This window comes from Ranitomeya variabilis, chromosome 1, assembly GCF_051348905.1.
Source record: "Ranitomeya variabilis isolate aRanVar5 chromosome 1, aRanVar5.hap1, whole genome shotgun sequence".
NCBI lineage: Eukaryota > Metazoa > Chordata > Amphibia > Anura > Dendrobatidae > Ranitomeya > Ranitomeya variabilis.
The window spans coordinates 122,950,230-122,963,971 of NC_135232.1; the positions used below are offsets into that span (position 1 = coordinate 122,950,230).

Consider the following 13,742-nt stretch of genomic DNA (forward strand, 5'->3'; position numbering starts at 1 on the left):
GGTACAGATCCACAATCAGACCCTGATGAGACTATGTTGCCCCGCCACGAACGCTATACCACCGACCGACACAGTGACACAGACGAAGTTGCACACGAGCTCGAAGAGGAGGTAATAGATGACCCAGTTATTGACCCCGATTGGCAGCCATTGGGGGAACAGGGTGCAGGCGGCAGTAGTTCAGAAGCGGAGGTGGAGGAGGGGCCGCAGCAGGCATCAACATCGCAACAGGTTACATCTGCCGGGCCCGTATCTGGCCCAAAACGCGTGTCAAAGCCAAAACCTGTTGGAGCACAGCGTTGCCATCCGGTTAAAGCTCAGTCTGCAATCCCTGAAAAGGGATCCGAGTCTAGGAAGAGTGCAGTCTGGCATTTTTTTAAACAACATCCAACTGATCAGCGCAAAGTCATCTGTCAAAAATGTTCAACTAGCTTAAGCAGAGGTCAGAATCTGAAAAGTCTAAATACTAGTTGCATGCATAGACACTTAACCACCATGCATTTTCAAGCCTGGACTAACTACCAAACGTCCCTCAAGGTTGTAGCACCCTCGGCCAATGAAGCTAGTCAGCAACGCAACATCCCTTCCGTCACTGTAAGGCCACCATTTTCCGCACCACAGGCAGTATCTGTGCAGGTTTCTTTGCCAGCCAAAAGCAGTCAGGGTCAGGGAATCACCAGTTTTGTAGGAGGAAATATTGCATCTAGGGCACCGGCGGAAACAATACCGTCTCCAACCGTCTCTCAGTCTGCCATGTACACCGGCACACCCGAAAGTTCCACGATCTCCAGCTCTCCAGTCCAGCTCACCCTACATGAGACTCTGGTTAGAAAAAGGAAGTACTTATCCTCGCATCCGCGTACACAGGGTTTTAACGCCCACATAGCTAGACTAATCTCGTTAGAGATGATGCCCTACCGGTTAGTTGAAAGCGAAGCTTTCAAAGCCCTGATGGAGTACGCTGAACCACGATACGAGCTACCCAGTCGACACTTTTTTTCCAGAAAAGCCATCCCAGCCCTGCACCAGCATGTTAAACAGCGCATCGTCCATGCACTCAGGCAATCTGTGAGTACAAAGGTGCACCTGACTACAGATGCATGGACCAGTAGGCATGGCCAGGGACGTTATGTGTCCATCACGGCACACTGGGTGAATGTGGTGGATGCAGGGTCCACAGGCGACATCAATTTAGGGACAGTTGTGCCTAGCCCACGGTCTAGGAAACAGTTGGCTGTAGGCGTTCGCACCCCCTCCTCCTCCTCCTCCTCGTCCTCCTGCAGAAGCTACAGCTCTTCCACAGAACGCAGTCTGCCAACCACTCCATCGGCAGATGACACTGTTGCACACCAGTTGTCCCATTATGGGCCAGCTACTGCCAAGCGTCAGCAGGCTGTATTGGCTATGAAGTGCTTGGGCGACAATAGACACACCGCGGAAGTTCTGTCCGAGTTCTTGCAACAAGAAACGCAGTCGTGGCTGGGCACAGTAGATCTTGAGGCAGGCAAGGTAGTGAGTGATAACGGAAGGAATTTCATGGCTGCCATCTCCCTTTCCCAACTGAAACACATTCCTTGCCTGGCTCACACCTTAAACCTGGTGGTGCAGTGCTTATTGAAAACTTATCCTGGGTTCTCCGACCTGCTCCTCAAAGTGCGTGCACTTTGCTCACATATCCGACGTTCGCCTGTACACGCCAGCCGTATGCAGACCTATCAGCGGTCTTTGAACCTTCCCCAGCATCGCCTAATCATAGACGTTGCAACAAGGTGGAACTCAACACTGCACATGCTTCAGAGACTGTGCGAACAGAGGCGTGCTGTTATTTATTTGTGGGAGGATACACGGGCAGGCAGTAGGATGGCAGACATGGAGTTGTCAGGTGTGCAGTGGTCTAAGATACAAGACATGTGTCAAGTCCTTCAGTGCTTTGAGGAATGCACACGGCTGGTTAGTGCAGACAACGCCGTAATAAGCATGAGCATCCCCCTAATGCGTCTGCTGATGCAAAGTTTGACGCACATAAAGGAGCAGGCGTCTGCACCAGAGGAAGAGGAAAGCCTTGATGACAGTCAGCCATTGTCTGGTCAGGGCAGTGTACAGGACGAGGTAGCGGGCGAAGAGGAGGTGGAGGACGAGGAGGATGATGGGGATGAGTATATTTTTAATGCCGAACCTTTCCCGGGGGCACAGGAATTTGGTTGCGTGTCACGGCCGGGTTCTGGTTTTTTGAGGGACACAAGTGACGTAGATTTGCCTGCAACTGCCCCTCAACCAATCACAACCGGAGATTTGACAACTGGAACTTTGGCCCACATGTCGGATTATGCCTTACGTATCCTAAAAAGGGACACACGCATTACGAAAATGATGAACGATGACGATTACTGGTTGGCCTGCCTCCTTGATCCACGCTATAAAGGCAAATTGCAAAATATTATGCCACATGAGAACTTGGAACTAATATTAGCAACCAAACAATCAACTCTTGTTGACCGTTTGCTTCAGGCATTCCCAGCACACAGCGCACGTGATCGTTCTCACACGAGCTCCAGGGGGCAGCAGACTAGGAGTGTTAGGGGTGCACACATCAGAAGTGGCATTGGACAGAGGGGTTTTCTGACCAGGTTGTGGAGTGATTTTGCTATGACCGCAGACAGGACAGGTACTGCTGCATCAATTGAAAGTGACAGGAGACAACATTTGTCCAGTATGGTTACTAACTATTTTTCATCCCTTATCGATGTTCTCCCTCAACCGTCATTCCCATTTGATTACTGGGCCTCCAAATTAGACACCTGGCCAGAATTGGCAGAATATGCATTGCAGGAGCTTGCTTGCCCGGCAGCAAGTGTCCTATCAGAAAGAGTATTCAGTGCTGCAGGTTCAATATTAACCGAAAAAAGGACTCGTCTGGCTACCCAAAATGTTGACGATCTAACATTCATTAAAATGAACCACAACTGGATTTCGAAATCTTTTGCCCCACCTTGCCCGGCCGACACCTAGCTTTCCTATGAAAAGCTCTTGCCTGTGAATTACTTTTCTAATGTCTAATTTGCTGCAGCTGATTGTACAGCATACGACATGTTTACACCTCCCTAAATGGCAAAACTCCCCACACGGGGCCGTGGTATCGCGACTTGGCGCAAGCACCCGTGAGACTGCTGTTTGTCTGAAGAGGTGGGTGTGCTCGCTTTTGGTTGACGGCATTGCTACTGGGTCCCTCATAGTACAATGTAGTGTCTCTGGCGGTGGTGGTGCGCACCCAACGTCAGACACACCGTTGTAACATGAGGGGCCCTGGGGCGGTCCCGCCGGCCTCAAGAGAGTTCCCCCCTACCCCAGCTCAAAATGTGCTCTACCACGTGCAAAATTATGTCGCACAGCTCCACCAATCTTTAGTCTATTCGCTGACATCATTCAATGTCTGGCACTGACAATACAAATTTGTAGACATCTATGATGCAACTTAAAGTAGTCTGTGTCTGTGTCCTATATTGGCACCATTAAATAGTTACTGCCAAATTACTATGTCAGAAACTCAGTAGATGAGCCCACCCCTGTACCTAAGTATGCCACCTTTTTTTTTTGTTTTGGTTGTTTTGCGAGACATTAACATCTATTTATATTTTGGGAGTACTGGGACAGACACTCCTTGCACTACTCCTCCACTCACCACCAAGCTGCCTGTGTATCCATGTAACCGCTGTAAAACTGCCATGAGCCTATTGTTTGTTATTTTAGGCCTTTGATAGCCTGTCTGCGGCCCCTACTTGCAATACTCCTCCACTGACCACCAAGCTGCCTGCCCGTGTATCCATGTAACCGCTGTGAAACTGCCATGAGCCTATTGTTTGTTATTTTAGGCCTTTGATAGCCTGTCTGCGGTCCCTACTTTAAATACTCCTCCACTGACCAGACCACTGCTGCCCGTGTACCCCTGGAACCAATTATAAAGTGCCTACAGCCAGCCCATTTTTTTATGTTAGGCCTTTGAAGCCTGTCTGCGGTCCCTACTTGCAATACTCCTCCACTGACCACAATGCTGCCTGGAGTGCCTGCCTGTGTATCCATGTAACCGATGTAAAACTGCCATGACTGCCTACTGTTTGTTATTTTAGGCCTTTGATAGCCTGTCTGCAGCCCCTACTTGCAATACTCCTCCACTGACCACCAAGCTGCCTGCCCGTGTATCCATGTAACCGCTGTGAAACTGCCATGAGCCTATTGTTTGTTATGTTAGGCCTTTGATAGCCTGTCTGCGGTCCCTACTTTAAATACTCCTCCACTGACCAGACCACTGCTGCCCGTGTACCCCTGGAACCAATTATAAAGTGCCTACAGCCAGCCCATTTTCTTATGTTAGGCCTTTGAAGCCTGTCTGCGGTCCCTACTTTAAATACTCCTCCACTGACCACCAAGCTGCCTGCCCGTGTATCCATGTAACCGCTGTAAAACTGCCATGAGCCTATTGTTTGTTATTTTAGGCCTTTGATAGCCTGTCTGCGGCCCCTACTTGCAATACTCCTCCACTGACCACAATGCTGCCTGGAGTGCCTGCCTGTGTATCCATGTAACCGATGTAAAACTGCCATGACTGCCTACTGTTTGTTATTTTAGGCCTTTGATAGCCTGTCTGCAGCCCCTACTTGCAATACTCCTCCACTGACCACCAAGCTGCCTGCCCGTGTATCCATGTAACCGCTGTGAAACTGCCATGAGCCTATTGTTTGTTATGTTAGGCCTTTGATAGCCTGTCTGCGGTCCCTACTTTAAATACTCCTCCACTGACCAGACCACTGCTGCCCGTGTACCCCTGGAACCAATTATAAAGTGCCTACAGCCAGCCCATTTTCTTATGTTAGGCCTTTGAAGCCTGTCTGCGGTCCCTACTTTAAATACTCCTCCACTGACCACCAAGCTGCCTGCCCGTGTATCCATGTAACCGCTGTAAAACTGCCATGAGCCTATTGTTTGTTATTTTAGGCCTTTGATAGCCTGTCTGCGGCCCCTACTTGCAATACTCCTCCACTGACCACAATGCTGCCTGGAGTGCCTGCCTGTGTATCCATGTAACCGATGTAAAACTGCCATGACTGCCTACTGTTTGTTATTTTAGGCCTTTGATAGCCTGTCTGCAGCCCCTACTTGCAATACTCCTCCACTGACCACCAAGCTGCCTGCCCGTGTATCCATGTAACCGCTGTGAAACTGCCATGAGCCTATTGTTTGTTATGTTAGGCCTTTGATAGCCTGTCTGCGGTCCCTACTTTAAATACTCCTCCACTGACCAGACCACTGCTGCCCGTGTACCCCTGGAACCAATTATAAAGTGCCTACAGCCAGCCCATTTTCTTATGTTAGGCCTTTGAAGCCTGTCTGCGGTCCCTACTTTAAATACTCCTCCACTGACCACCAAGCTGCCTGCCCGTGTATCCATGTAACCGCTGTAAAACTGCCATGAGCCTATTGTTTGTTATTTTAGGCCTTTGATAGCCTGTCTGCGGCCCCTACTTGCAATACTCCTCCACTGACCACAATGCTGCCTGGAGTGCCTGCCTGTGTATCCATGTAACCGATGTAAAACTGCCATGACTGCCTACTGTTTGTTATTTTAGGCCTTTGATAGCCTGTCTGCAGCCCCTACTTGCAATACTCCTCCACTGACCACCAAGCTGCCTGCCCGTGTATCCATGTAACCGCTGTGAAACTGCCATGAGCCTATTGTTTGTTATGTTAGGCCTTTGATAGCCTGTCTGCGGTCCCTACTTTAAATACTCCTCCACTGACCAGACCACTGCTGCCCGTGTACCCCTGGAACCAATTATAAAGTGCCTACAGCCAGCCCATTTTCTTATGTTAGGCCTTTGAAGCCTGTCTGCGGTCCCTACTTTAAATACTCCTCCACTGACCACCAAGCTGCCTGCCCGTGTATCCATGTAACCGCTGTAAAACTGCCATGAGCCTATTGTTTGTTATTTTAGGCCTTTGATAGCCTGTCTGCGGCCCCTACTTGCAATACTCCTCCACTGACCACAATGCTGCCTGGAGTGCCTGCCTGTGTATCCATGTAACCGATGTAAAACTGCCATGACTGCCTACTGTTTGTTATTTTAGGCCTTTGATAGCCTGTCTGCAGCCCCTACTTGCAATACTCCTCCACTGACCACCAAGCTGCCTGCCCGTGTATCCATGTAACCGCTGTGAAACTGCCATGAGCCTATTGTTTGTTATGTTAGGCCTTTGATAGCCTGTCTGCGGTCCCTACTTTAAATACTCCTCCACTGACCAGACCACTGCTGCCCGTGTACCCCTGGAACCAATTATAAAGTGCCTACAGCCAGCCCATTTTCTTATGTTAGGCCTTTGAAGCCTGTCTGCGGTCCCTACTTTAAATACTCCTCCACTGACCACCAAGCTGCCTGCCCGTGTATCCATGTAACCGCTGTAAAACTGCCATGAGCCTATTGTTTGTTATTTTAGGCCTTTGATAGCCTGTCTGCGGCCCCTACTTGCAATACTCCTCCACTGACCACAATGCTGCCTGGAGTGCCTGCCTGTGTATCCATGTAACCGATGTAAAACTGCCATGACTGCCTACTGTTTGTTATTTTAGGCCTTTGATAGCCTGTCTGCAGCCCCTACTTGCAATACTCCTCCACTGACCACACCAATGCTGCCCGTGTACCCCTGGAACCTATTTAAAAGTTCATAGAGCCTAGTTATATATTTTATTTACTATTAATAAGGCCATGATGGACTACGCTGTACCACGCTACAAGCTAACCAGTCGACACTTCTTTTGCGAGAAAAGCCATCCCAACCCTCCACCAGCATGTAGAAGACCGCATTGTCCATGCACTCTGGCAATCTGTGAGTACAAAGGTGCACCTGACAACAGACGCATGGACCTGTAGGCATGGCCACGGAAGATTACGTGTCCATTACGGCGCAATGGGTTAATGTGGTGGATGCATGGTCCACAGGGGACAGCCTACTAAGTCTGTCTGCAGTCCCTAATTCAAATTGTCCTCCACTGTCTAAATCGGAACTTCCACCTTCTGGCTTTCGGCCTATAGTATCAGAAATTAAACTGCATTTGGCCTTCAACTTTGGTTAGGGCCTACTAACGGCTTCTGCCCCTCCCTGGTGTTGCCCTCAACTAAATAAAGCTGAGCTTCAACCTTCCGGCTCTCATTATGTGGTTTAAAAAAAAAAAATGGTGGTTAGGGCCTACTAACGGCTTCTGCCCCTCCCTGGTGTTGCCCTCAACTAAATAAAGCTGAGCTTCAACCTTCCGGCTCTCATTATGTGGTTTAAAAAAAAAAAATGGTGGTTAGGGCCTACTAACGGCTTCTGCCCCTCCCTGGTGTTGCCCTCAACTAAATAAAGCTGAGCTTCAACCTTCCGGCTCTCATTATGTGGTTTTAAAAAAAAAATGGTGGTTAGGGCCTACTAACGGCTTCTGCCCCTCCCTGGTGTTGCCCTCAACTAAATAAAGCTGAGCTTCAACCTTCTGCTCCAAATTACCATTTTGAAAAATGCAATAGGCTTTTCAGGCCTACAAAAGGTGTCTGTCTGTGTGCCCCTCCCTGGTGTTGTCCTCAACTAAATAAAGCTGAGCTTCAACCTTCCGGCTCTCATTATGTGGTTTTAAAAAAAAAAATGGTGGTTAGGGCCTACTAACGGCTTCTGCCCCTCCCTGGTGTTGTCCTCAACTAAATAAAGCTGAGCTTCAACCTTCCGGCTCTCATTATGTGGTTTTAAAAAAAAAAATGGTGGTTAGGGCCTACTAACGGCTTCTGCCCCTCCCTGGTGTTGTCCTCAACTAAATAAAGCTGAGCTTCAACCTTCCGGCTCTCATTATGTGGTTTTAAAAAAAAAATGGTGGTTAGGGCCTACTAACGGCTTCTGCCCCTCCCTGGTGTTGCCCTCAACTAAATAAAGCTGAGCTTCAACCTTCTGCTCCAAATTACCATTTTGAAAAATGCAATAGGCTTTTCAGGCCTACTAAAGGTGTCTGTCTGTGTGCCCCTCCCTGGTGTTGTCCTCAACTAAATAAAGCTGAGCTTCAACCTTCCGGCTCTCATTATGTGGTTTAAAAAAAAAAAATGGTGGTTAGGGCCTACTAACGGCTTCTGCCCCTCCCTGGTGTTGTCCTCAACTAAATAAAGCTGAGCTTCAACCTTCCGGCTCTCATTATGTGGTTTTAAAAAAAAAATGGTGGTTAGGGCCTACTAACGGCTTCTGCCCCTCCCTGGTGTTGCCCTCAACTAAATAAAGCTGAGCTTCAACCTTCTGCTCCAAATTACCATTTTGAAAAATGCAATAGGCTTTTCAGGCCTACTAAAGGTGTCTGTCTGTGTGCCCCTCCCTGGTGTTGTCCTCAACTAAATAAAGCTGAGCTTCAACCTTCCGGCTCTCATTATGTGGTTTAAAAAAAAAAAATGGTGGTTAGGGCCTACTAACGGCTTCTGCCCCTCCCTGGTGTTGCCCTCAAGTAAATAAAGCTGAGCTTCAACCTTCTGCTCCAAATTACCATTTTAAAAAATGCAATAGGCTTTTCCGGCCTACTAAAGGTGTCTGCCCCTCCCTGGTGTTGTCCTCAACTGAACAAAGCTGAGCTTCCACATTCTGGCTTTCGCCCTATACTATCAGATATTAAACTGCATTTGGCCTACTAGTGTGGTTAGGCCCTTGAAACAGTGTCTGCTGCTCTTGGGTTTGCTACTCCACTGAACAAAGCAATGCCGCCTGTTTAGTCCTGTTACCAATTTTGAACTGCATGTAGCCTACTTTATTCTTTGGCCCTATATCTGTTTCCTCCTCATCCTGCCCATTGCCCAGCCACTGCTAAATGAGTCTGCTGGTACATTGACCTAGACCACTACATTCCCCTTGTACTCTACACAGCCAGAATCTGTCCCTGCTGAAAGTAAGGTTCCCCTTCCCGCATGTTATACCACCTTACACAGGGACAAAGAGGAAGGTGCAGATGAAAGTGCAGGTTCCTTCATCAGGTGGGGGGGCATACTCGTTGGCGACGTCACTGGCACAGGGCCCCTCAGAGTACGCAAAAGTGTCGCTGCTGGTGGGAGGCGCCCCCGCCATGCAAACACACCGCCGTACTTTGAGGGGCCCTGTGCCAGTGGCAATGCGAACGAGTGGGCCCCCCCCCTGCTTGCTCAGGATCACAGCACTTGCAACTTTTAAATACTTACCTTTCCCTGCAACACCGCCGTGACGTAGTCCGCATTTCCTGGGCCCACGAAAAACTTGAGCCAGCCCTACTCCCCCCACAACTTTCACCCAATTCCCTATGCCCAACTATTATTATACAGTTAATTAAGATTGGCAAGCTTCAGAAACAAGAATGGATGTTTTTGGCATTAAAATGGGCACTGTAGGTGTTTTCCTGGCCTCCACTCACTGCCGACTATGCTTCCCCATTGACTTGCATTGGGTTTCGTGTTTCGGTCGATCCCCGACTTTTAGCGATAATCGGCCGACTGCACTCGACTCGACTCTGGACAAAATCGGGTTTCCCAAAACCCTACTCGATCTTAAAAAAATGAAAGTCGCTCAACCCTAGTTTAGAGTTCTCTGCCCAGACACTTTTGGCTTTTCACTATTACAGTGCTCTTCCTACTTATTTACCATACTCTACAGAAACTCCCCCATCCTACTGCTTTTTTAACAGTGGTATTCTGCTTCTTCCACCATTACAATCCATAACTAAATAAATCCATAAAATTAAAAAATAACAGAGTCATAACTATGGTTGCTCCACCAAAATAGTGAGAACAATTGTTCTCTGCAAGTACTGTGCCATCCATTTTGCCCTACACAGTAAGGTCCCCTTCACACGTCTCATCTGTTTTCTGCTTTCACGTGTCCCGGAGATATATACATACCCATTATAATCTAAAGGGCTGTGCACATGTCAGTGTTTTCACACAGACGATGTGTCAGTGTGACCCATAAGTAGACATGTCCATAAGCACGGATGATAAAACTTACCGCACATGTGCACGCGGATGACATAAGGTGTGACATCTGTATGCCATCCACAAATGGATACCTGAAAAACATAGAAAGAGAGAAATGAAAACAAGGATGCTGTCCCTCTTTCAACTATTTATTTAAAAAGAAATTACCATGCAGATCTGACGTTGTCCAGTGATTTCCATGACGTTCTCCGAATCCGGCCATGGTGTCTGTGAATTTAAGTAATGCTATTCACAGTTGGTGGGCACTGACGTCACCACTCATGAGAGTTGCCGGCTCACTCTGCACTCAGTGAGACAAGGCAACAGCGAATAGCGTCACTGCTATTCACAGTCGCCAGGGCTGGACGTGGGGAACATCATGGGAATTTATCTATTAGCCTAATACATGTACAGTAACCAACACATGCAAGGCAATAATTTTATATATCAAGGATATCTATATAGCTGTCTATCCACCCCATATCTACCTATCTATCTAAAAAATGAAAACAGAAATAGCACCAGCAGGTAGTCAGGGTGCAATGCCTCCCAGGAAAAGACCAAACCTTTAATATGGAGACAACACAGAAATTTTGAAAAAAAGGGTTATTTAATAGACCATAATGGCAACGTTTTTGGTTTTGAGAACCTGTTTTTTCCAGTATTGAAAACAGAACGTGTGAAGGGGCCTAACAGTGTACTCTTAGTAGCATCAATGCAGTAATAGTGCCCTCTCTCTGCCTTCACAAAAAATCAGTTTCCCCATCATATTATTGGTGTCCTCTTAGTTCAGAATGTGCCATCTACTTAGTAAAACAACCCCCTTAGTGAGCTCCACACAAAAATATTGCCCTCACTAATTGGGAGTAGGGATGGGCGAACCCAAACTGTAAAGTTAGGAACCGTACCGAACACATAGTGTTCGGTCACATGGTCTTGAACACGGGTTTCCATGGGAAACCCGTGTTACAGTTCAGGTCCAGTTCGGGCTGTAAAAAAACCCAAGAAAATTAATAATAAACATTATAATTATACTTACCTGTCCAGCGAAACGTCCTCCTGTCCCATTGTCTCCCGGCCGCATCTGCTTCCGGAGCCGCTCATTAACTTCTGGAGGTATTCACTGCACTCGGCAGTCTTCGGCTTTCTATGGCAGTGTTCGTGCGGTGACTTCACCGCAAGAACACTGCCAGAAAAAGCCGAAGACTGCCGAGTGCAGTGAATACTGCCGGCAGTTAATGAGCGGCCCCGTAAGCAGATGCGGCTGGGAGACAGCGAAATGGGAGGACACATCGCTGGACAGGTAAGTATAATTATAATGTTTATTATTAGTTTTCTGCTGTTTTACAGCCCCAACCGCCTCATCCCATATATGTAAAGTCCGAGTTCAGGGTTCGGACGCAAGTTCGTGTCATCTCCGGCCCTGAACTCGAACTTTACAAAAAACTTGGGCGAACCCGCTGATCCCGAACATCGGGGAGTTAGCCCATCACTAATTGAGAATGCTCAGTTTGTGCATTGTACAAAGTAATGGTGCCCTCTTAGTGCCCAACATATAGTATTGCCCCTAAGTCCTGATACAGAAGGTGGATGAAATGTTTTTCTATTCCTCAATTTCCACTTTCGTGTTATCATAATCATTTAGAATATTTTAAGCTTTATTATTTTTCTTGGATTTTGTTCCAATTTTATCAGTCATGTTTTATTTGACTTTTGAAATCAACCTTCAAATATTTTCCTTCAGGAAAAGAGATTTTACCTTCAGAATATCATGTGTTTCATTCACGATTCAGCCCCATTCAAACCTTTCGCTTTAAGTCTACATGGAAATATTGGTAGCTAGAAGATCAATCTAAAATATAACATAAATGGAGAGGTAGCCCCTGTCCATCATTTGCAGTAGATTCTCGATGGTGCATATCAAATGCTTCCAGTGCATGGTTGAATTTTAAAATACAGTTAATTAAGAATCTGAGAAATCCCCAAACTTCTACAGATTATATTTTATTTATAACCCTACAAGAGAACCTTATACCAAACTGCAATAACCAAGCATTACTGTACTTTGTTATGGGACATTGTTGCAGTATTTGTAATCAGCCTTACACAAGTGGCCATAAATAATAAACCACATAGTACGATACCATGTGACCAGAATGTGTTTTTATATGTGTATAATATTCAATGTATTAATCACTTAATACAATACATTATATATTATACAGAGAATACTTAATAAATACATTTCAATCTAACGTGTACTTCAACTTTTATACACTTTTTGTTACACTAAATTCTGGGCTAATTAATTTTATAATTTAGCTTTCAAATTTAAAGTGGTCACAGCCCATTTTTTCTGCTAATAGACTAGGAAAGGACAAAAAGCACAAATAGGGAATTAACCAAATACCATGTGGTTTTATTGCTTTTTTTCCTCTCACCTTCTTTATTGTGGTTCCCCTGAGGAAAAGGTTCATTCGACCAGGGCCAGACTGGGACTAAAATTCAGCCCTGGCATTTGAAGTTACACAGGCCCACTTGTCACATGGTGACTGTATAATATCTTTGTACACTTGTAGGCAGGGCCGGTTTTAGGCAAAGTGGGGCCCTAGGTAAAGTTTAAAATGGGGCCCCAAATGCTAACATATTGCACATCACACAAAAGCATTTCTGTTGTATTTACGTGCGCTGAGTTCAGGCCGCTAAATGAGTTTGATCGACAATACGGAAGTTGTTCAACGCTTGTTTCCCAGCCTCTTTCCACCAACTGAGGAATAATGATGGGACAGAACGATCACTAATAGATCACCATAGAGTATCATGTTATCAGCAGCACATCTACAGTTTACACCGGCGATGTGCCGCTGAGAACAATGATTTTTGTTCCAGCAAAAACAATCTGAATATGCAGCAATTTACTTGTTTAGTAAAATACACCCCATAGTCCTCCATATATTATAATGTGCTCCACAGTCCTCCATATAGTATAATACACTTCCTATAGTCCTCCATATTAAAATACACTGCTCAGTCCTCCATATAGTATAATACACTCCTCATAGTGCTCCATATAGTATAATGCACCGCCATAGTCATCCATGTACTACAATTCACTTCCCATAGTATAATGCACCCCATAGTTCTTCATATAGTATAACGTATTCCCCATAGTCCTCGATACAGTATAATGCAGCCCACATATAGTATAATGCAGCCACCCCAGAGTATAATGCAGCCACCCCACAGAGTATAATGTAACCCCCCATAGAATATAATACAGCCCACCTCCCCATAATATATAATGTAGCCCCCCATAGAATATAATGCAGCCCCCCATAGTATATAACACAGCCTCCCCCATAGTATATAACACAGCCTCCCCATAGAATATAATATACCCCCACAATAGTATATAACACAGCCACATAGTACATAACATGGCTTCCCCCATAGAATATAATATACTCCCCATAGTATATAGCAAAGCCCGCATAGTATATAGCACAGCCTGCATAATATAGCACAGCGTGTGTAGTAGATAACACAGCCCACACAGCAGTATACAGCACAGCCCACACAGTAGTATACAGCACAGCCCACATAGTAGTATACAGCACAGCCCACAGAGCACTATATACAGCACAGCCCACAGAGCAATATATACAGCACAGCCCACAGAGTACTATATACAGCACAGCCCACAGAGTCCTATATACAGCACAGCCCACAGAGTACTATATATAGCACAGC

At 46.4% G+C, this 13,742-nt stretch overlaps 1 long non-coding RNA gene across 1 annotated transcript in view; it reads right to left on the minus strand.

Moving 5' to 3' along the window:
* The window catches only part of LOC143793773 (uncharacterized), an 86,280-nt gene that overhangs the window by 5,933 nt on the left and 66,605 nt on the right, over window positions 1-13,742 (minus strand). The window contains exon 2 of the long non-coding RNA XR_013220251.1: window positions 10,024-10,084. This is a non-coding gene — a long non-coding RNA (uncharacterized LOC143793773). The remainder of the gene's footprint in view (window positions 1-10,023; window positions 10,085-13,742) is intronic.